Raw genomic sequence first — 23,858 nt, forward strand, 5'->3', positions numbered from 1 at the left:
GCTCTTTCAGTATGTATTACATACTCCAAAGAAGTAACCTGGCATTACTAGTGTTTTGTATGGTTAGTTAGCTGTCAATTTGGCAAAAAAAAGGTACATCAACCAGAATATCATTGTTTATAAGATGATCTAAATATTTAAGACAGAGAGTGTAAAATAAAAATGTCCTAATACTTCTCTAGTAAATGGTGAAAAAAACAGGAATTAAATAGTCAGTGAAGAGCACTAGAATTATTGCTATTGTTATGATGTCTCTCTCTCTATCATCTTATGTATAATCATAAGTCATAAAGGAGTAATAAGTAAAACGTCATAATTACAGGTTCATTATTTTAATATCCATGATGCAGTGGAACAAAATTATAGGCTAATATATCATATATAACAGAATTTATAGGATATGTTGAATTATACAGCAAAATGTATTAAACAAGACAAATATTAATGACAATTAGATAATTGAATTAATTAGCCACAAAATTGGTTCTAAAATTGTAATAACTATTTCATCTCTTTAAAAAATTCTCCAGGCAAACTTTATTTAATTTTTCTAAAACTGTTTGATATAGAATTCCACTTTAATCACTTATTTATGTCCCTGTATTCCCTACTGGAATGTTATTCTTTGATGGTAGAGTTTATGTTTTATTCATTTTATATACATTATATTGAGTGCAATCTAGAGTTAATTGGGTCTAGAGTAAGTATAGATCAAAATGACAATGTACTCAACCAAGAAGAATGTTTTATATTAATTTTGAAAGCCCAGATCAAAAATGTCTACTATTTATTGAGCAACTAATGTGTGAGAAAATGGTGCGTACATGATTTCGTTCTATTCACTTTAATGAGAAGGAAAGTTAATCTCAGTGAAGTTAGCCCACCTGCTGAATGTCATAAAAACTAATAAGTGAAAGACAAAGAATTCATGTTCATATATGACTTTAAATTCCATAGTCTAGATATTATGCCATATCTTCACAGTTTGGGAAATCTTTCTTGAAATCAAAAGTTGCTGTTGGGGCTGGCCCCTTGGCGTCGTGGTTAAGTTAGTGTGCTCCACATTGGCGACCCGGGGTTCACCAGTTTGGATTCCCAGCACGGACCTATGCACCATTTATCAAGTTATGCTGTGGCAGGTGTCTCACTTATAAAGTAGAGGAAGATGTGCACAGATATTAGCTCAGTGCCAATGTTCCATGCCAAAAAAAGTCTTTGTGGTCAGTGAGCCTCTTCAAAGACTTGCTTCCAGCCTCTAATTACCTACATTTACAAACATAGAAAAAGCCATTGTAGCTCCATAAACAGCTGGAGAAACATTACAGGGGTTGAGATGTTTACCTTTTACATTTCTCACAGTATTTAGAATAGAATATTTCTGAGAAAGACATTTAATTTTAAATATGGATGTTAAACAACTATGGATTCATAGCCTCTTCAATTAATTTATCTGCTTTGATAGAAATAATTGGTTATTTTGTCATCTAAACTCAGGATGTTGAATGGTACAAGAAATATTCAAAGAAGGTTTACAAAATAAAAATCTTCATAAAACAATTTTAAAAGAACTTTATTGAAACTATATTCTTTAATATATACCAGACAAATATAATAAGGCAGGTGAGTGTTAGCATATTTGATAGAATTTATTATTTTAATTAATATGTATATGTAATTGTATGTTAACCATTTTATAAAATATATGGAATTCAAAGTAGATTATAAGGTATATTATCATACATTAATCTGTTGAGTGGAATAAAAAATCATTCTGTCAAGCGATTTTTCAGTTGTACATAGCAAGCATAGCAAGTAACCTTACTTGCCAATCCATTCAAGATTCTGATTCCTTGTGTGGTTAGACTATGCAGGGTTTCTTGCAAGCTAATATAAGTAAAAGTTACCCACACTGGTTATTGAAAATGCAGATTCCTGATCCCTATGATTAAGGTTAGCTTGGTTATTTTGTGATAGGCAATTTGCAGATGACGTCAGGAGAAATGCTGTTCTCAGTTACCTTATATTATATAAAATGAGCACCTACTATGCTTACTGAATAAATTGTTAGATACGTTGAATGAATGAATTATTCAAATAGGTATTGTCCAATGTGGTCAAAATTCCTGCTAAATTAACTTGAACAAATATTAACCGGGCTTCTCCACTCCTCACAGATTACTGGACTTTGACTCACCCTTGAACTTAAAACAAACATTGGAATACAAATAACCTTTCTTATCACACCTTCCTGAGAATGGACTGACCTCAGGGAAAAACATTACCTAACCAATTCTCTGATCACACCACCTTCTTCCCTTGCCTCCACTCACTCTTCCTTCTAGTCTTGTTTAATCCTCACTATATTCCTATAAAATAAAGGCTTCTCTGCCTGACTTTTGAGACACTTACATATCTTAATGTTGGAAGCGTGTCCCTGTTACAATAATCCTCCTTCCCTTACTGTGATAGTTTTTTTTTAAATAAAGTCTCTATTTTTATTGAGATACAATTGACATATATAAGTTTCAGGTATACAACATAGCTATTCAATATTTGTATATATTATGAAATGATCACCACAATAAGTCTAGTTAATATCATCACCACACATAGTTACGATTTTTTTCTTGTGATGAGAAGATCTGCTTGTGATTTTAAGATCTATTCTTTTAGCAACTTTCAAATATTCAATATCGTATTATTAACTATAGTCACATGTTGTACATTGCATCCGCATGTCTTATTTTATAACTGAAAGTTTGTACCTGTTGACCAACTTAACCCATTTCATCCACCTCTACCCCTCACCTCTGGCAACCACTAATCCGTAATCTGTATCTATGAGTTTGTTTGTTTATTTTTTAGCTTCCACATATAAGTGAGATCATGTGGTATTTGCTTTACTCCATTTGACTTATCTTACTTAACATAATGTCCTCAACATCCATCTATGTTTTCACAAAGATCAATTGAACAAAACAGAGAGCCCAGAAACAAACCCACACATAATCTGGTCAATTAATTTATGACAAAAAAGCCAAGAATACACAATGGGGAAAGGATAGTCTCTTTGGGAAATGACATTGGAAAAACTGGATAGCCACACGCAAAAGAATAAAACTGGATCACTATTTTGTACAAACACAAAAATTGCTCAAAATGAATTTAAGACTTGATTGTAAGACCTGAAACCAAAAACTCCTAGAAGAAAACATAGGTGGCAAACTCTTTGACGTCAGTCTTGGAGATGATGTTTTAGGTCTGACACCAGAAGCAAAAATAAAGTAGGACTACATCAAACTAAAAAGCTGCTGCACAGCAAAGGAAACCGTCAACAAAATGAAAAGGCCACCTACTCAATGGAGAAAATATTTGCAAATCATATATCTGATAAGGGGCTAATATCTAAAATATATAAAGAACTCAGACAACTCAATAGCAAAACAAACAAACAAATAATCTGTTTTAAAAAATGGGCAGAAGATCTGAATAGACAATTCTTCAAAAGAAGATGTATAGATGGTCAACAGGGACTTGAAAAGGTGCTCAACATCACTAATCATCAGGGAAAGGCAAATCAAAACTGCAATGAGATATCACCTCACGTCTGTTAGAGTGGCTATTATCAAAAAGACAAAAAATAAGTGTTGGCAAGGATATAAAGAAAAGCAAATCCTTGTGCACTGTTGGTGGGAATGCAAATTGGTGCAGCAACTATGGGAAACAGTATGGAGGTTTCTGAAAAAATTTAAACTAGAACTATCGTATGACTCAGCAACTCCATTTCTGGGTATTTATCCAAAGAAAATGAAAACACTAACTCAAAAAGATATATGCATCCCCAGGTTCATTGCAGCATTATTTACAGTAGCCAAGATATGGAAGCAACCTAACCATCCAGTCTTGAATCAAATAATTTATTTGTAATCTGCACATATGAAAGATACATCTATTAAGATTTTCAACAGGCAATTGGAAAATCTTCTTGTAAGAGCATGAGGCCATTATATTGTACAATGCAGCATAATGGCACAATGAACAAGATGATGAAACAACAGTTTCTGGCCAAACATTTAAAGATACATGAGTTGATGTTTAGATTACTAAATTTCTAAATAAATATCCTCGACAGATACCACATGAGATGCAGATGCAGACAGACAGTGAAAGTTTTATCAGTAAACTAACATTTTCTGGTGAAGAAGTTTCATTATTGTTGTTCTCAAGAAGCAAGGTACAGGTGTAGTGAAATCTCAGAATCTTTGGAAAGGTCTTTAAAGTAAGAACAAGACTAAAACAGAGAGAAAACTGTACTTAGTCACTTGTGCGATGTATGTAGAGAATAGTATATTGAGCTATGTGTAAAATAACTTATCTAGAGAATTTTATAAAAAGGCACATAAAAATGTTGACTTTTTAAAATAATTATTTTTCCTTTTTTCTTCTTTTTCTCCCCAAATCTTAAGTACATAGTTGCATATCCTAGTTGTAAGTCCTTCTAGTTTTTCCATGTGGGATGCCACTACAGCATGGCTTGATGGGCTGTGTGCAGGTCCATGCCCAGGATCCAAACTGGAGAACCCTGGGTTGCTGAAGTGGAGCACGGGAACTTAACCACTTGGCCATCGGGCCAGCCCTCAAAGTAATTTTTAAGAACAGTAGCATGTTTGATCACGACATTAAAACTGTGAACTAAATAAAACATGTTATATATAGTTGATCATTTTACAGCAAATGAAATTGATTCCACATAGTTTGGTCTTACAACAAATTTCCAACAGTTCTGACTTTTCATTAAGATCTCAGGATTTTAATATTTAGTACCATACTAATATATTTTGTTGTGTATGTGTGTATATACACACAGATGCAAATGTGGAGAATAACAATATTTTATGACGTCAGTACTTATAACACTGTCATTTGACAAACAAATTGGTATGGTGTGCTTTTTTTTCCAGGCCAATATTTACAAGAGATAACTTAAAGGAAATGTCTGAATATGGCAATATATGTTTGTTTTCTTTCAAATATATTGATATTAAGCATTAACAAAGAAGAAAATTGTTGCATTTAAATAACTGAACAGAGACAAGGTTTAGATCAAAATAATTTGACATTTTTCCCAGGAAATTGTTTCCCAAACATTAAGCATAACTAGTAAGAGATTTTCATAATGATATTCCCAAAGTAATAATTGATGCTGCAGAGTTTTCGTAAACATTCCTTTAAAAGTATGGAATTACTGCTTCATTTTTTTTTTTTTTAAAGCAGCAGGTTAAACTGTAATGCAATATGTTAGATGTATATAGCGTCCTTTCTGGATTTTGAATTTCCCACTTTTGTCTTTTGGTTAAATATCCAAGTTATTCTCAATTCTTCAGGAAGAATTAAAAACATTTATTTATTTAAAAACTTCATATTTATTTCTTTAGTCTTGGACAGTAACAAGGGAACTACATTAGTTCAATTTCTTTCAGAAATAATTTCTTTTCCAGTTTTCTAAGGTTTGTTAAATGTTAGCATTTCACCACCAGTTCAGCGACCATATTGCTTTCTTGAAGTATTGACAATTATACCAGCAGAATGTTCTATAGTAAAAGAACTTGGTAACTTTGACTCACTGGTGTAATAATTTGACAAGGGAAACACAAGCTCCTTTCTATGAAAGGAGTCATTGATTATTCCTTCCCTTCTCCGTTTTCTTGTATACTCTTTAACTTTTACTTATGTTTATAAAGTAAAATCAAGCATTACTCTCGGGATACTGATCTGGAGGATCTAACATATTTACTGCTTTCATAGACTAACACAGTACTGCGAAGACAGACATAAAGTCAATTCAAAGGAGATGCAATCCTCAGAAGGAAGGCTTATTCAGTAAATATTTACTGAACAGCTATTGTATGTCAGTAACTGTTCTAGGCTATAGGGATTCAAAGACCAAACCTCAAAGAGTTCAGGGAAGAGTAGCACAGACAGACAGGTAAACAGATAATTTCTGCTGATAGCAACATCACGGCAATTTTTTTTCTATTCTAAATATGAAACTTTTTCCATCTCCCTTTAAAATATCCTTGCGATTACAGAAGAATCAGTCTGGCAGCAGCACTGAATGTTTGCTATTGCCTGGAGAAGTTTTCCACTAAATGAATGATAGAAAAGATTGAATTTAGAATACAGTCTTGATTACTCATTGCACGCCATATGCTTAACCAGAATAGGCAGACAGTACCAAGAGAAGTTTGATGTAATTGATGCCACTAATTATCTGTGCATAAATCCAGAGTGCAGAGGCTGCAATGATGAAAACAAAAACAAAAATACTTCCATCCCAAGGAATGCATACAAAAGAGAAGCCATAGGTGAATTTCCCTCAAAAATGAGAGAAAAAATACATTTTGAACTGGTCAGAGACAGAATTGTGAACTCATTCCCTATTAGCCCTACTGTGGCACAAATATTCAAACAAAATAGCTCTCAACATGTAAATCTGTAAACAGTAGAGAGCAAGAGTTTAAAAAAATGTGAGGGAACATCATAGATTATGCAAAATTGTTTAAGAAAGGGTCTTGTAAGTGAAGTGTTGACTCCAGAGCAGCAGGCCTCAATTTTGCATGCTACCAGGGACCAAGAAGGTAACATAACCTCAATAACAAAACGGGTTGTAGGAGAAGTGGTAACTAATAATCAGCCTCTCAGTAGAATGATAAAAGTGAGTGGTTAGATCTGTGTAGACCTGGAGATTGTGAATCCGTATATAAACTGGGAGCAGACTTTAAGTCTAGACTGATATATTACCCAGCGAGGATATGAACATATAATTGATATAAAATCCAATCTTTCAACTGAATTTGGTTTTTTTATGTGATATATCCCAATTTTAAAAATGGCATTAAAAGTATTATGTGGGGCTAACAGTGTAAACTAGGCAAAACCTATCTGCAGGCTATGTTTGGCTTATAGGACACAGTTTGGGACCTCTACTATAGTAATAGTATAGATAATCTTTTATACTATAACAAGACTATTAATAATAAGAAGAAGAATAGCAATAGCTAGGAAATAAAAGATTTTTTTTTTGACAAGATTAGCCCTGAGCTAACTACTGCCAATCTGTCTCTTTTTGCTGAGCAAGACTAGCCCTGAGCTGACATCCATGCCCATGTTCCTCTACTTCATATGTGGGACGCCTACCACAACATGGCTTACCAAGCAGTGCCATGTCCACACTGGGGATCCGAACCAGCGAACCCCGGGCCAACAGAGTGGGACGTGTGCACTTAACCGCTGCGCCACCGGGCCAGCCCCTAAAAGATATTTTATATGTGCCACTGCTCTAAAGACTTTATATTTAATCCTTACAAAAACAGACTGAGAAACAGAGATACACAGATGTTAAGTAACTTGCCCAAAGTTACCCAAATAGGAAAGGTAGAAGATTTGGATCACATCTGGAGTTAAATTCTAATCATAGACTGCTGTGATGGGAGTAGGCAAAGTCCAAATCAGTCCATAGACCCTGGCCAGATATATGTATTAATTAACTGTGTACAGCAATTGGCTTTAGTTATAGACTCGAGTCAAAAATCCCAGTGACCAAGTGACTAGCAAGGATGCTTAAAGACATCTACTTTACCTATTATCTAGGGTTAGATCCAGATCAATTTTGCGGAGTCATGGAAGTGTTCGACATCTTAATTGTGATAGCCACTCCATAGCAGAGTAATCTCGTGTTTGTTATTAAAATACCTTAGAAAAAGAAATCTTCCCATAACTTGCTGTAAAATCAAAGTGCAAATTAGTCCCATGTCTTTTAAGGCACTCCATGGTCTAGGCTCTGCCTACATCCCCAACCTCATCCCTAACCCCTTTGGCTTGGTCACTTTGCTACAGATGCAGTGTGTTCTTCCTGTTCCTTTAAGGTCATAACTACCTTAGCGCCTGCAACAGCTGCTCAGAGAATTTCAAAGGGCTGCGTCTTTCCTATCCTTCAGTTCTCCTCATCAACACCCTTGCTTCACAGAGGCCAGGGGCGAACACTTCCCCAATCAAGCAGAGTTATTTTATTTTATCCTGTTGTAGATTCTTTGCTGTTTATTTAGTTTATTAACTTAATTCATAAACAAGGGTATAAACTTCTGCAAATAGTTTGAGACATAAAAACATTTCACTTAAAACAACAAAAATAATGTTTTTGGTGAATTCTGAGCATACGTATTTAATTACTTTTTGTTCGTTTCACTATGTCTTGGTCTGTGTCCCAGAAGAAGAATCTGAACAGCATAGGAGCAGTATCTTTATTTGTTATAGACACTATGATACACTTTTTTTGTTGTTGCTTTGTTTTGTTTTTTGCTTTTCGGGTTTTTTTGAGGAAGATTAGCCCTGAGCTACCATCTGCCGCCAATCCTCCTCTTTTTCCTGAGGAAGGCTGGCCCTGAGAACCCTCATCCCAATTCATATGTTGTATACTAGTATGAGATGATATCTAATAAAAGAGGATATAGCACAAAAATTACATATCATAAGGTATTTATTATATATCTTATAATTTATATATTTTATAAACTAAACATAATATATTCATCAAATTGTAAATTACATATTCTGTATTCTGGAGTGGAAATTAGCAAGCTATAGCCAAGTCTGGCCTGTTGCCTGTTTTTGTAAATAAATTTTTATTGGAATACAGTCACACCCATTCGTTTACATATTTTCTATGGCTGTTTTCATGCTACACAAGGCAGCATTTATTAGTTGCAAACAGATCAGATGGCCCATAGACCTAAGATAATTACTCTCCAGTCCTTTACGGAAACAGTTTGCCAACCATTTTCCTGGAGTATAAAGATGTATTGCATATTTCTATCTTCCTATCTATCTATCTATTCACTCATGCATCTATCCATCCATCCATTTGTCTACCACATATTGTGTAATTTGTAATATTAGGGTGAGGCATATTTATAATTACACTATACACATATAACAAGTAATTGATATAGGTATCTTTCTTCACTTATTCCATTATTATTTCTCAAATAGGTTACTACAGAAAACCAAAAACAAACTGAAACAAAACTATAAACCTTCCTCTTTCACTTCCCTAAATTCACTTTTACCTTCTAAATTCCAGGCTCCAAAGTAAAGAAAGAAATCATATCAATTGCCCTGCTTAAAATCTTCCAAAATTTTTCCTTTACACTTTGAACAAATTTGTATCTGTTATCCCGATTTCAATCCTATATAATCTGGCGTCCACAATGCCACCCTCGAACTGACCTTTACCCTCTGACTCCATTCCATGTGTGCCAAATACCTTTCTTCTCTCTTCCTGAGATACTCTTCCCACTATCTTCCCACGCCAGGATTTCTTGTCATTTAGATCTCAGCACAAAAATTCTCTTCTTAGATACCTTCTTTGTCTACCCAATCTGAAGTATGTTTGTTGTTATATGTTTAGTTACTTTTAATTTATCCCAACACTGAAATAAATGTGACATGGAATTAAAGATTTTTCTCTCTTGTTCTCTTTTATATCACCAACACAAGAACACTGACTGGCCTTTACTCTATAAAAAATCAATGTTATAGAAAAACATATGATTTATTGTTGTATGTTAATATTTCTATACATATAGCTAATTATCCAATAATTATTGATAATATAGCAATTTAATAATAAGTAAATCATGAAAATGAGAAGACTTGTTCAACATTTTTGATATTTCAAAAAATTCTATACAATTTTCTGAAATATCAGTTTTCTGTTTTGATTTACATTTCATGTCTAAAAATGTCTCTTAGATTTTGTTTTCAGAAAGTTTAAGTGTCCAGTGTAATTTTGATAATTTAGATAGTTAATTTTTCTTTACAGTCTTAAGGAATAACAATCAGAAAGAATATAGTTATTGAAGGGCAATCAGTTTGTAGTCATGAGACTATATGCTTTTGAGGTGGGATCAAATTTTTTCTGCTTATATATGTAATGTTATAGCCTTTACCTTTGAACAGGTGCATTTCTATAACTCGTCCTCTCTTCGTTAATTTACTGTTGAGAATCTGCATTCTGAAATCTCAATTTCTGTTAAACCACAGTAAAATCTTATATCACCTATGCTTTAAACAATTTCTGTATTTAAGCCTCATGAGGATAAGTACCACATCTGATATATTCTCTTTTAATTCCTTTTGTCTAGCTACAGCCTGATACACAGTAGATTCTCAATTAATATTTTTTGTATGAACAAAACACAACCTTATGTTTTCCCACTTTTAATATTTTTGTCTTCTACGCTCCTTGAAATTTTCTCAGGCTAATCAATTGTATCACTTTTGAGGGTTAAATTTATGTGTCAACTTGATTGGGCCACAGGTGCCCAGATATTTGGTTAAACATTATTCTGGGTGTGTCTGTGAGAGTGTGTCTGGATGAGATTAGCATTTGAACGGGTAGATTTCGTAAAGCAGATCTCCCTCACCAACGTAGTGGGTGTCAGCCAATCGAGTGAAGGCCTAGGTAGAACAAAAAGGCTGAGTAAAGGAGAATTCTCTCTCTGTGACTTACTGTCTTAGAGCTGGGATATTCGTCTTCTTCGGCCTTCAGACTCAGAATAGAACTGGGACTTACACCATCTGCTCTCCTGGTTCTCAGGCCCTTAAACTTGGATGGAACTAAACTATCGGCTGTCCCAGGTCTCCAGCTTGCCGACTGCAGATCCTGACACTCCTCAGCATCTCTAATTGTGTGACCCAATTCCTTATAATAAATGAAAAGACTATAGATAATCTTATCGGTTCTGTTTCTCTGGAGAGCCATGCCTAATGCGTCGCTAATGTGAATATCTGTCATAACAAGTTGATGCTTTACTGCCAGCCATGTGAGCTTATCTTTATCACAGCCATTTTGATTTTCTAACTGTCTTCCCTTCTCTTACAGAAGTAAAGTCCTTTATTTTCATATAACCACACACTTTTAGGTTTTCATCTATTTTTTTCTTTATGATGATCTTTTGCTGTTTTAGACATGTAAAGACTTCTTATATTATACCAACTATTTCAAGATGGAAATTTCTGAAAAATGTGTCCCTACATTATACCAAATCAATCCTCTATGCTTCTTTGATTCTTCATGGGAATGCTTTCACTTTTACTGGAGCACATGTCATTATTCCCCTGATTCTGTTTACTTGTCATGTAAGTATAAGACATCTCTCTAGGCCTGTCACGTATCAACAGGCAATTGATCTATTCTCAGTGTCCACCTCAGTTTAATTGGAGTCCTTCTCTCTGAAGCAAAGAGAAGGGAAAGTAATCATTCACAATCTATGGTTTAATTTCTAGAGCTTATCAGAATTTTTTTTAATTTGGCTTTAATGTGTTGTGGTAATTTTCCCTACATCATCCCTATTGCAATCACAGCAAGAACGAATACTATGGAGATTGTAATTTTTATTTTTCAGATAAACATAAAAAAATTTAAAACTCCTAAACCTAGAATAACTCTTTTCCGTTGGTGACTTCCTTTTCTGGATTCCCAGCAAGATCTGTTACACACTTATTGTCCAGGCATCTGCTTACTCTGAGTTCACAGTTACTGAAAAGATGAAGAAATCTTTTACTTCAGCAAACAGCATCCTGGCAGAGTGGTATGGCTGGCAAATCTCTTTAGGAACAGATTTGGGGGAAGGTCAGAACCGAATCTAATTCTTGACAAGACTCAGATATCTTTTTTTTTTTTTTAAATATTGTCACATCCAAATTTCTTTCAAATCCGTGCTAGTTAAGAAATGTTTCTCAAACTAGTAGAAAATTAATGTTTACTCAATTTCCATTGCTCTTATGGAGTTTTGTCCATTTAAACTAAGAGACATTCAGGCATAAATGTAAGAACTATCTAATCCTGGCAAAGCTTTGGGGCAAATATAATTATGACCTTTTAAGCATCATAAACTAAGACTCTAGATGTTTATGTAAGGCACTCAAAGGAATTGACAGCATGGACTATTTTAACTCAGATTTTGTCTCCAAAGTAGGTGCTTTTTCATACAATGTAAAACATACAATCTCTATATTTTCTTTAATTTTATAGATTTTGAAGGGGATTATGGGGGGGAGTGAATGTTTTAATAAATGTGAGAATGACTCATTAAATCCTTCCCCATTGAATAATGCAGTTTCTTCATCACGTATAAACTCAGAATGTATATTCTAACTTCAACTTTCCTTCCACATTTAGATGTTTTACTTACAAATTTGCTTTTTATTTTCATTATGTAATGCAATAAAAATAAATGCAAATAATGCTTTTTATAATAATAAAGACAACTATTTTGTATTTTTGTATTGTGATTAGGTACTCCCCTCACATTTTTCATATCTGTAGTGTGCACTAAGATATAGTAACTACAGCAATGGCCAGTCAATAAATACTTCAGTTAGAAATAGAATAAAATAACTTGCTTCTTGGCCAATATACTTCTTTCTATATTTATACATAAATTCTGCTTTTTTTTTCCTTGGCTTTCCTTAATATCATGTCTTATATCCCTTATGAGTACATTCCAAATGGAGCTGCCTTTAATCTTTAATTTCTGGATTTACTGAAAGTTCAGAAGAGGATATATAAATGTGAATTAAAGCCGCTGCTATCATCAAATACTACATTAAGCTTCCATGGGGGAAATGGTTTACACGGAATATCTCGGAAGACAAGATGAAACATAACATAATATTTGGCATATAAAATTATGCAACTAGTTGATTCAAAAAACTATATAATAAAGGATGAATGATGGTCCCCTGAAAATTGTTACACAATTAGCATATGATGAAATAAACCAGAGCAAATTTAAAGTTAAAATTAGATTTTTGTGCAGTAGGACTCGATTACAATCATATAAAGGCATCTTCAGCTATTTAAATCATATGTCTCAAAGAATGAGAAAAAATAAGAGTATGATTAAGTATTTATTAGCCATAAGTAATTTAAAAGTAAGGGCTATAAAGGCAAAAAATGTTAAATCTCCAACCAAGCATTATACATGAAGCAGGCCAACATAACATTTATTACTGTGTAAATTTATGAACACAGCATCTTGGTCCCTTGCCATTAGACTTATTAATACATCTTTGTTTTTTCTGATTCTATGTTCACAAAGCAAACGGATATAACCAAATGTCTTGCTTTCCGTTGATGTGGCATAAAGTGAAAGCAGATATAAGCTGATTTTAAAAGTAGTCAGTGAAAGATAGCTAATAAATACAAAAATGCTAAATTGTATGTATATGTAGATGTGTGTATAGATGTGTGGATGTCTGGATGTGATGCACTTGTAGTTTACCATATAAAGTGTCTCCAAGAAAACTTAAAATGAAGCAGGACATTAACAATTTGACTTTGGATAAAAAGCATTCTTAATTTCATGATTAATTAGTTTGTTTTCAATGAACAATTTCAACTAATTTAATATTAAAATATGCCATGCATACATCTCCTGTGAATCATTTAAAAAAACTTAATCTAGTGACTGAGATATTAATAGAGAAAAATTATTTCCTGCAGTAATAACCATGCATTGCTTGTGAGTGACATTGATGATTATAACAAACCCTTCCTTAATTTCAGTTTCCCAACTGTGATAATGTTGCATAGAAAGAAATTCCCAAAGCCTTTTCAAAGTTAAAGAAATTGTGCGGTCACCTTTTCCATGGACAGTAATATACCACCCCTCTAATCATTTTTCAACTATCCTAATTTATAGCCAAATTTTCAGGCTTAGAGGATCACCATCTCATTGAAATTGATTGACAGTTCTGGCAATGTAAATTCTCTAGAGCATCTCTAGGAAAAGAGAATTGAAAACTCCATAAATACGGTATTTTTAACTACTAACAGTGTAAGCATATTCACTTCCATCTTCTACAACTTAGGGACACAAATTAAAAAAACACTGCAACTCATATTTCAGAAATTAGACAGTTCACCTTAAAAACAGTTCTAGAAAGTAAACTGGCTGTTAGAAAATGAGAGAGTAGGAAAAGAAGACCAGAAAGAGGTCGTTTCAGATTTGCAATATACAGATATAAGGTAATCTTTTAAAAAGCTATGGTGTGTTTATCTCCCTCTTCTCATTTCTTTCATCAACTCTTCTAAAGGCATATCATGTGTAAGGTACTATGAAAGTCTCTTATCTCAAATTGAGACTTTCAAGTTGAGTGTAGGAGAGAAGATATAAAAATGAATGAGTACAGCCAGAGAGAATATAAAGTGCTTGCTAAAGGCATTTCTGGTGGTGTAGACATTAATAAATTAAGACATTACTAACAAAATTAAAATGTCTTTCTCTCAACTTCGGTTGATTTGGTGAAATAAAGGATATTTCCCTACTTCAAACCTATTACATAGAAAATGATACATAAAAGATAGCAGAGAGAGGGAGCACAAACAAAAGTTTAACAGCAGGAAAAAAAGAAAAGAAAAGGGAAAGCATAGTCTCAGAAGACTTGCTGTCAAATTCTTTGAATTCTGAACTACAAGGTAAAATTAAAACATTCACATTAATTTAATATGTGTAGGGATGTCTGATTGAAATGACGTCATAAAGTGTAACTATGGTAGCACATAGGTTCTACTGTGTTCATGTCCATGAGCTGTATAATCATCTTATCATTAGCATTAAAATGTCTGTGATACGTTAAATATCATACAGCCAGTCCAGATCTGCTTGTGCTCCATCTTTCCATCGATTTGAAAAAGATTATTCCATTTTTGAGTCACCGAGGAGATGGGGCAATTTATATTCTCAGGAGATCTTCCAAATCTCCATTCTTCACCTTCTGCAGCAGGATAATTATCATACAACACTGAAGTTCCTGCTTATAAGATTTTGCAGCCACCTGAGGACCCATCATCAACCCAAATAATCCTGTTCATTCAACAGTATCTGCCATTAGCAATATGATCTCCTATTTGTTATTGCTAAAACTGTCAATAATGCCTCATGAGACGTCTGCTTACCATTTCTCCATAAAAAGTCTTAACTCTCTCACAGGGTATTCTTTGCATTCTGTAGTCACCTAGCCATGGCTTTTACCTACCTTCATAGTTTTTTGAGTTTGAAATTATTTTAAATGGTTTCCATTTAGTTACCTTGTCAGTTAATGTAACATCTACCCAGGTAGCCAATACTTAAGAAGGTTTCTAGAGAGAGGATTTTTCTGGAACTACTATAGCCTCTTCTTTTAGAATTTTACCTTTTACCAGTGCTCTTAACAAGTCAGGGAATGGAATCTTTTTCCTTATTTACCATCTGCCTTGCATTTTTTTTTCTGTTTAGCCAATTCTGCCAGGTCTAGTTCTATTTCTTCCAAACTCTTTTCATATGAATTACCACCCATAATCTGCCCCAAGCCTTTGCACTTTAAATAGAGGATGAGTAAGTAGTCATTCTAGAATCAAGTCCTAATGATGTTTCTCTTTATCTCCTCCTTTGTCTGCCAGAAACTACCTTAGCTGTTATGATTGATGAGTCTGTGCTGTGTCCTCCCAAAATTCATGTGTTTAAACCTAACCCCAAAATTGGTGGTATTAGAGATGAGGCCTTTGGGAGATGATTAAGGTCATGAGGGTAGAGCCCTCCTGAGTAGGATTAATGCCCTTATAAAAGAGGCCAAAGAGAGCCCCTTTGCCCCTTTCCACCATGTGAGGACACAGCACCATCTATGAACTGGGAAGAGCCTTTACTAGCCACCACGCTGAATTTGCCAATGCCATAATCTTAGATTTCCCACTCTCCAGAACTGTGAGAAATAAATGTTTATTGTTTATAAGCCACTCAGTCTATGGTATTCTGTTGTAGCAACCAAAATGGACTAAGACAGTCTGAAAGACAAAGCTACTAACAGTTGCAGTGTGAGGCAGCACACGGATCACATAGTCACATCAGAAGTCTTAGCTGGTAGGAAACTCCTTCAGCTTTCAAGGAGACAGAGGAGAAAAAGGAGAAGAGAGGCTTAGCCCTCCCAAGTGTTCTGTTGGTCCTTTCTGGCCAAAACAGGAAGCACTCTGGCCCAATTCATATATGAAGACTCTAAGAAGTGCAAATGCTCACTAAACTTGCACAAGTGGAACTGTTTTGGCCAGAGCATATCTCCAATTTATACTTAGATAGTTACATAGCTCATGTGACAAGATCTAAGGAGTCATCCTCCATGACTCTATAGATTCTAGATATAGGAAGAACTACTACTTAACCATTTCCTTTCCATAAAGGAAAATCATTAATAGCCAGCACAGAGCCTCCTTGAAGGATGGAGAATGATGACAAGCAAAAAACATATGATAATCAGAATTTCATGAACTTTTTTAAAAAACTGAGGTAATTTGTTGTTTAAAGAATGTAATAATATATCCTTAATTTAGAAATATATATTCTTAAAATTTAACTAAAAGGATAAAGTTAAATATATCATATTAACAGACGGAATGTAAGATGCTTAAAATGGCTATCCAATTTAATGATTGAAATACGTATCAAAAGAGGCTTAATCAAACATCTTATGCCTGTTATGAAATATATAAAGAAAATGGAGGACCTTTTTTAAGGAAAATTTAAAAATAACACTTTTCTTGCATCTAGGTATAATTGTAATTGAAAAAAATGATAAAGGTAAGAATAATTATTATTAAATAAACTTACCTACTAAATACATTTTTATTAAACCCGCTATTTTATAAGAGCAGTTCGTATATACCAAGCACTATGTGAAGAATTCTATTTCTCTCTATCTCTACCTCTCTATGTGTCTCTCTCTCTGGCTCACATGCTCTCTCCTTTCTCTTTTCCTCCTCCTCACTGCCTCCCTCTCTCTCTCTCTCTTTCTCTCTCTCTTGCTCTCTCTATATATACATATATATTAGTCATCAGATAAATATTTGGAGACATATTCTTCTAAAGATAAAACAGCTTGCTCTCAGTCATAACCAATGTGACAGAACAGAATTTTGAAACCAGGTATCTTACTCTAAAGCAAATTCTGTCAGTTCTTCCCTTTCAATACACTAATAGGAAATTAGACAGAATCAAATTTATGCCAGTATCAAAAAAGTTGAGGAGTGATATTTTTATTCTATTCTTTAGATGACTTTGTTTAAAATTGAATTAAGATTGAGGGTAAGATTAAATATTTAGAAGAATTCCCTGTCAAAGCCAGAGGCAAGGCAAGCCTGAGATTTCTTTGTCAAATGGTTTTTAATAAATGATTCAATTTTTGTTCTGGATATACTATTTGAATTTCCTATTTATTCTACCATTAGATTTGATAAATTTTATATTTTTAGGGATTCTCCTTTCATTGAATTGTCAAATTTGTCAGTAAAAAATAAATTTCTACAAGATCACTGGTGATGTTCTGATAGATTAGAAAAACCATAACATTTTTACAGTTTGGAAAATTATTAAGCTATTCAAATAGGAGTTTGAAATTAACCAATGTTTGAATCACATAAAAGGTAATTCTAACATTTTTAATAGCTAGAACAATAATAATTGTCTCTTCATCATATTACCTATGTTTTTAAATATAATGAAATTGCCAATTATAAAGGATATATTTATATGTAAACAATGAGATTCTCTTATTTACAAAAGCCAGCTCACTAGGGATCAAAACAAATTAAAACCATAATTTAGAATGTGAAGCAACTGGACCCCTCATGCATTGCTGATGGGAAAGAAAAATGGTACAGACTCTCTGGAAAATAGTTTGGTATAGTTTCTTATAAAGTTGAATATACAGCAATTCTATACATGGATATTTACCCCAGGGAAATAAAAACATGTGTGTACATAAAAATATATACATGATTATTTATAGCAGCAAATGATTTCTTATTTCATGATTCCATTTATATGCTGTTCTTGAAAAGACAAAACTATAGTGCTATAGAAGTATGTAGTGTTAGATAGTGATTGCCAAAGGATAAGGATGAGGGCAGGGATGGCTCAAGACAGTTTTTTGAGATGATGGAAATGCTCTATATCTGATTATGGTTGTACTTACATGAATTAATATATGTGACAAAATTAATAGAACTCCACACCAAAAGAAAAAAAAAGCAATCTTATTGTATAATAATATTTAAAATAAAATAAATCATAATTTTAAATGCAGTAGTTTGAAAGCAATGAGAAAATTTTATTTTGCTATAGTTATTATAACTAGAATTTTGTAATGTTTCTGTTCTTTTGAGAGTGTCTGTATTTTTCCCATGGACCTTTTTGGTAGAAAAGCATTCATAAAGATAATGACATATTTCTCCATGTAATTAGGAAGGAAATGTACTTGCTTTTTTTTTTAGCTTTATTGAGGTATAATTGATAAATAAAATTGTAAAACATATTACGTGTATAATGTAATGATTAATATATGTATACATCATGAAAGGATTCTGCACATTGAGGTAATTTACACATCCATTGCCTCACATATTTACTGTACTTTTTGGTGAGAACATTTAAGTTCTACTGTCTTGGCAAATTTCAATTGTACAATTCAGTGTTACCAACCATAGTCACCATGTTATACATTAGATCCTCAGACTTTATTCATCTTGTAATTGAAAGTTTGGACCAGTTTGCCAACCTCTCCCTCTTTCCTCCACCCCCTAGCAATCATCTACTCTATTTCTGAGCTTGACTTTCTTCTTTTTTATTCCACATAATTTATACCATATAGTATTTGTCTGGCTTATTTCACTTAGCATACTGCCTTCTAAGTTCATCCATGTTGTCACAAATGATAGAATTTCTTTCTTTTTTAAGGCTGAATAATATTGCATTGTGTGTTTTTGTGTGTGTGCCTGGGTGTGTATCACAATTTTTTATCCATTCATCCATCAACAGACACTTAGGTTGTTTCCATACCTTGGCTACTGTGAATGATGCTGCAATGAACATGGGGGTAGAGTTATTTCTTTGAGATAATGATTTCATTTCCTTTGGATATATGCCCAGAAGTCAGGTTGCTGGATCATATGGTAGTTCTATTTTTAGTTTCTTGAGGAACCTCTATACTGTTTTTCATAAAGGCTATACAAATTTACATTCCCACTCACAATGTGCAAGTGTTCTCTTTTTTTTTTTTTTTTTTTAAGGAAAATCAGCCTTGAGCTAACATCTGCTGCCAATCCTTCTCTTTTTGCTGAGGAAGACTGACCCTGAGCGAACATCCATGCCCATCTTCCTCCACTTTATATGTGGGACGCCTACCACAGCATGGCTTGCCAAGCAGTGCCATGCCCGTGCCTGGGATCCTAACCAGTGAACCCCAGGCCACCAAATCGGAACATGCACACTTAACTGCTGCTCCATGGGCCGACCCCGCAAGTGTTCTCTTTTCTCCACATCCTCTCCAGCATTTGTTATCTTTTGTCTTTCTGATAATAGACATCATAACAGATGTGAGCTGATATCCCAAAGCTATAGTAATCAAAACAGTATGGCAATTGGCATAAAAATAGACATATAGATCAAGGGAACAGAATAGAGATCCCAGAAATCAACCCATACATATATGGTCAATTAATTTATGCCAAAGAAGCCAAGAATATACAATGCGAAAGAATAGTCTCTTCAAGAAATGGTGTTGGGAAAACTGGACTGCTAAATGCAAAAGAATGAAACTGGATCCATATCTTATACCATAAACAAAATCAACTCAAAATGGATTAAAGTCATGAATGCAACACCTGAAACCATAAAACTCCTAGAAGAAACTGTAAGATGTAAGCTCCTTGACATTGGTTTTGACAATGCTTTTTGGACTTGCCACCAAAATCAAAGGCAATAAAAGCAAAAGTGGACAAGTGGGACTACATCAGACTAAAAAGCTTCTGCACAGCAAAGTTAAATATCAACAAAACGAGAAAGCAATCTACCAAATGAGTGAAAATATTTTCAAATCATACGAGGGATTAATATTCAAAATATACAAAGAACTCTTACAACTCAATAGCAAAAAATGAATAATCTAATTAAAAATTGGCAAAAGACTTGAATAGACATTTTTCCAAAGAAGACCCACAAATGGTCAATAGATATATAAAAAGGTGCTCAAGATCACTAACCATCAGAGAAATGTAAATAAAATATACATACTTTATTTGAATATCTGTAACATCATTGAAGCTTGAGTAGCAAAGATATCCATATCTGGTCAACAGGAAAAAGTACTATATGATAACAAAAATAGTAAATTAAAAAATCATAAGCAATAACATTATTAAAATATGCAAAATATATATTTAAATAAGGCAAGAAATCTCAAAGGTCCAAAAAGGTTTTTAATATGCTGTTGTTTTAAAGTTTTTTCTTTATCATTTATTATTATTTCTTATTTGTATTAGAGTTTAATAAAACCTATAAATTACTCAAAGCCATCAGAATGGAGTTTATGTAGATCAATATAGCATTCAGTTACCAATGAATTAAAATACTACCTACACCTAGTCACCAACGGAATAATATGCAACATACAGAAAAGCATTTCAATAATTTTATTGTATTAAGAAACATCCCAGACATTATATGACAGCATGTCATTCTGGAGATCAGGCAGGAATTCTCACTCAGGAAAGTCTGCCCATAGCATTTCTTTAAATCTAAAGCTAGATTAATAACAGAGGTTTCAGATATGAAAGGTTAATGAGAAGATATCTACCTACTTTAGCACATTTCTGCACTTAGTAAACAATGGACATCATTACTATTACCATCATCACAATATTATTGTTACGATTATTATTGTTGTCATATGTGATGTCATGTTTTGCTTTGTCAAATACTTCCATATACATAATTTCTTTTAACATTATCAATAAATGGAATTGCTCCCAGATTAAGAAGTTTCCTGTAGCCTTGCCTGTGAAGTACATGAGTATAAAAAAGCTGACAGATTATTTCTTAGAAGTTTTACTTACCTCAATCTGCAAGATAATGTCTAACTCCCTTTTCCTGTCTATCTGACTTTAAGTTATACATTTCTCTTTAAGATTGCTTTGGATTTAAAAGAGAAATGCAAGCACAGCCAATTATCTAACACACTTTCCTGAGATCTTTTCCCTGACAATAGCACCTTGCTGCATCCACCTACTTCCAAAAGACATCTCAACGTTAGAATTTTCCTCTTCCTCTCTAGTGATAAAGAGTCAGTGAACACAAAATCTACTTTGGAAAAGAACAAGAAAATTTTTAAAAAGCCATAAACCCAAATAAAGACATAAAGCAATCCATCAAGCTTTTCTTTTCTTTTTTGTTTCTGAGGAAGATGTGGCCTGAGCTAACATCTGTGCCAATCTTCCTCTATTTTGTATGTGGATCAGTGCCACAACATGGCCACCAACAAGTGTTGGAGGTCCAAGTCCAGGAAGTGAACCTGGGCTGCTGAAGTGGAGTGTGCCAAATTTAACCACTAGGCCACAAGGCCAGCCCCTTCAAAGCTTTTCTTTATGAATTTTATCTGGGTCTGCCTTTCTCATGAAAACTGCATCCTAACTGCCCCCAGCTGTTAAAAGGTTTTAAAAGACAATCCCAGTACCTTGGGACATAGGATGAGTAGACACTAAGAAAATCCTATGCTAGCAACAGCAATGACAGCAAGAGATGAATTACACTCTGGGCTCTTGGGCTTGGGTATGAGAATTGAATAGTACTTCATTCAAACTGAGCACCTGCTCATCATTTTAAAATAATAATAATTTGAGTCTAAGAAAGTAGGACTAGAAGAAAATTTTAAATTCCTAATAATCTTAAGCATTGTCACTTTTCAATAAATATAGATTTGTCAAAATATAAAACAAACTGTACTCCATTTATTCCCTGACAGTGAGGTAGTCACATCACTTAGACTTCATTTCTAAAAGTTATTTACAAGATTTATGAGCTTCATTTTTGCATCAAAGGACATTCTTTGGATGAAATTTTACCCTGTGTCTATAAATATATATATAAAATCATTTTTAATGGCAGGTATAGTGGTATCTCTTATGAGAATTAACTTTACTGTTTGTCCCAAAATTCAACCCATTAAAAATAAGGTGAATTTGCTTAAATCTGAGTTATTTTCTTTCTTGAGTGTCCACAAGGGAGGGTTGATATACACTTTCTTGTTTGTAAAACAAAGTTGACTGAACTTTGCTTATCACACTTTATTAGGTGGTTTTCTCTGAGTTATGCTAAATTTTTCTCTACTGGACTTTTAACAAATAAAATATGCTAACAAATAAACAATAACCCAAGTCAATTTTGATAGTGACAAGTAATTTTCTTCCTCTATCTAAGCATTTTCTTGCTCAAGAAAAGGATATGTAAATTAGGAAACAGAAAAGGTAGAAATATAGAAACCCTCTACTAAGGAGTTGAAGTATCTTTAAAAAGCTTTGAAAGGTATCTAAAATGATCACCTGTCATTAATTTAAAACTCCAATGCATGAAGAGCGAGAGAATATCTTATTTTTGTCCACAGACTTTAATCCAATGCTTCATGATAATTACTAATGACCTCCATAGGATGGCTGTGCCTGCTCTTAAATTCAATGAATTATATTTCAATTAGAAAGAAAGCGCATTATTTGTTTGGTAATAGCACACACATCTGGTGCATGACAGATGTTCCTAGTGCTATAGATATATTCTTCATTGTTTATAGACATATTGTCTCTAAAAATTAGCTTGCACATTTTACTCAATTTATTTAAATAAATAAATAGCATACTTATGTTTGAAAGAAATTGAGATTACCCTCTTGACTAGCAAAGACAATTGTAACTCAAATACAAGAATTTTAATCCACATGATCATTTTCTTTAAAAAATAGTATATAATTATAATAAAGCTGCAGATTTTTTGCCTTTAGTCATCTAATTATCCATGAATTCAAGTAATGCGAAATCAAGTTATTTTGTAGAACTGTAGATATAAAGCATAGTCTGTGTATTATTCACTATCCTGTCATTTGTGGTCAAGGGACTGAAAGTAAAATGATAGAATTATGGCATTTTATTACTAGGACTAAAGTTTTAATAAGAAACAATAAAATATCATCTGTCCTATTTCACAGTGACCTATGATCAGTAAACGAGTCTATTCTATTATTTTTGCTTCAATAATAATAGATAAATTAAGACTATTGTACAAAACTAAAATGATATAATTGGAAAATATCAATATTCAACTACAAGAATTACAATATTCCATTCAATCTTTTATGCACTGTCATCATAGTTGTAGCCTGAGAGAAATCCATCTCTCTGTGCTCTGCCTTCTGCTCCCTACCTTAGAGACAGAAAGAGGTAATGTGTAGGAGTTTTGATTACCTGGCTTATAGCCAGTGATATGAAATTATGATCATGTTTTTCTTGTGCTCTGATATTTTCTCTACTTTTGTCTTTCAACTTAAATGAGGCCTGCCCACTGAGGTGATAATGAACTGAAATTTTAAGTAAGCAAGTATTTAGTTTCTGGTGAATTAAATCTGCCCATTCAAACAGTTTCATTCCCACTGAGCTATAGATTTAGGTGAGTGTCATCTCTGAAATATCATTGAGACCCAAACTGCACAAAGTCATGTCTGTTCCATAAAGACAGACAAAACTGTCTTCTTGATGAAATAGACCGGGGGCTACCTTTTATTCTTTTCATCTTTTTTTCTTTCTTCCTCCCCTTCCTTCCTTCCTGTCTTCCTTCCTTCCCTCTCTCTCTCTCATTTCCTTTCCTTTTCCCTTCTTAATTTTTGTTTTTTTGCTTTTGTTTTTGCTGATTCCTTTACAAATTCAACAAGATCATAGGATCCTCTGA

The sequence above is a fragment of the Equus quagga genome, chromosome 6 (genome assembly GCF_021613505.1).
Source record: "Equus quagga isolate Etosha38 chromosome 6, UCLA_HA_Equagga_1.0, whole genome shotgun sequence".
Classification (NCBI taxonomy): domain Eukaryota; kingdom Metazoa; phylum Chordata; class Mammalia; order Perissodactyla; family Equidae; genus Equus; species Equus quagga.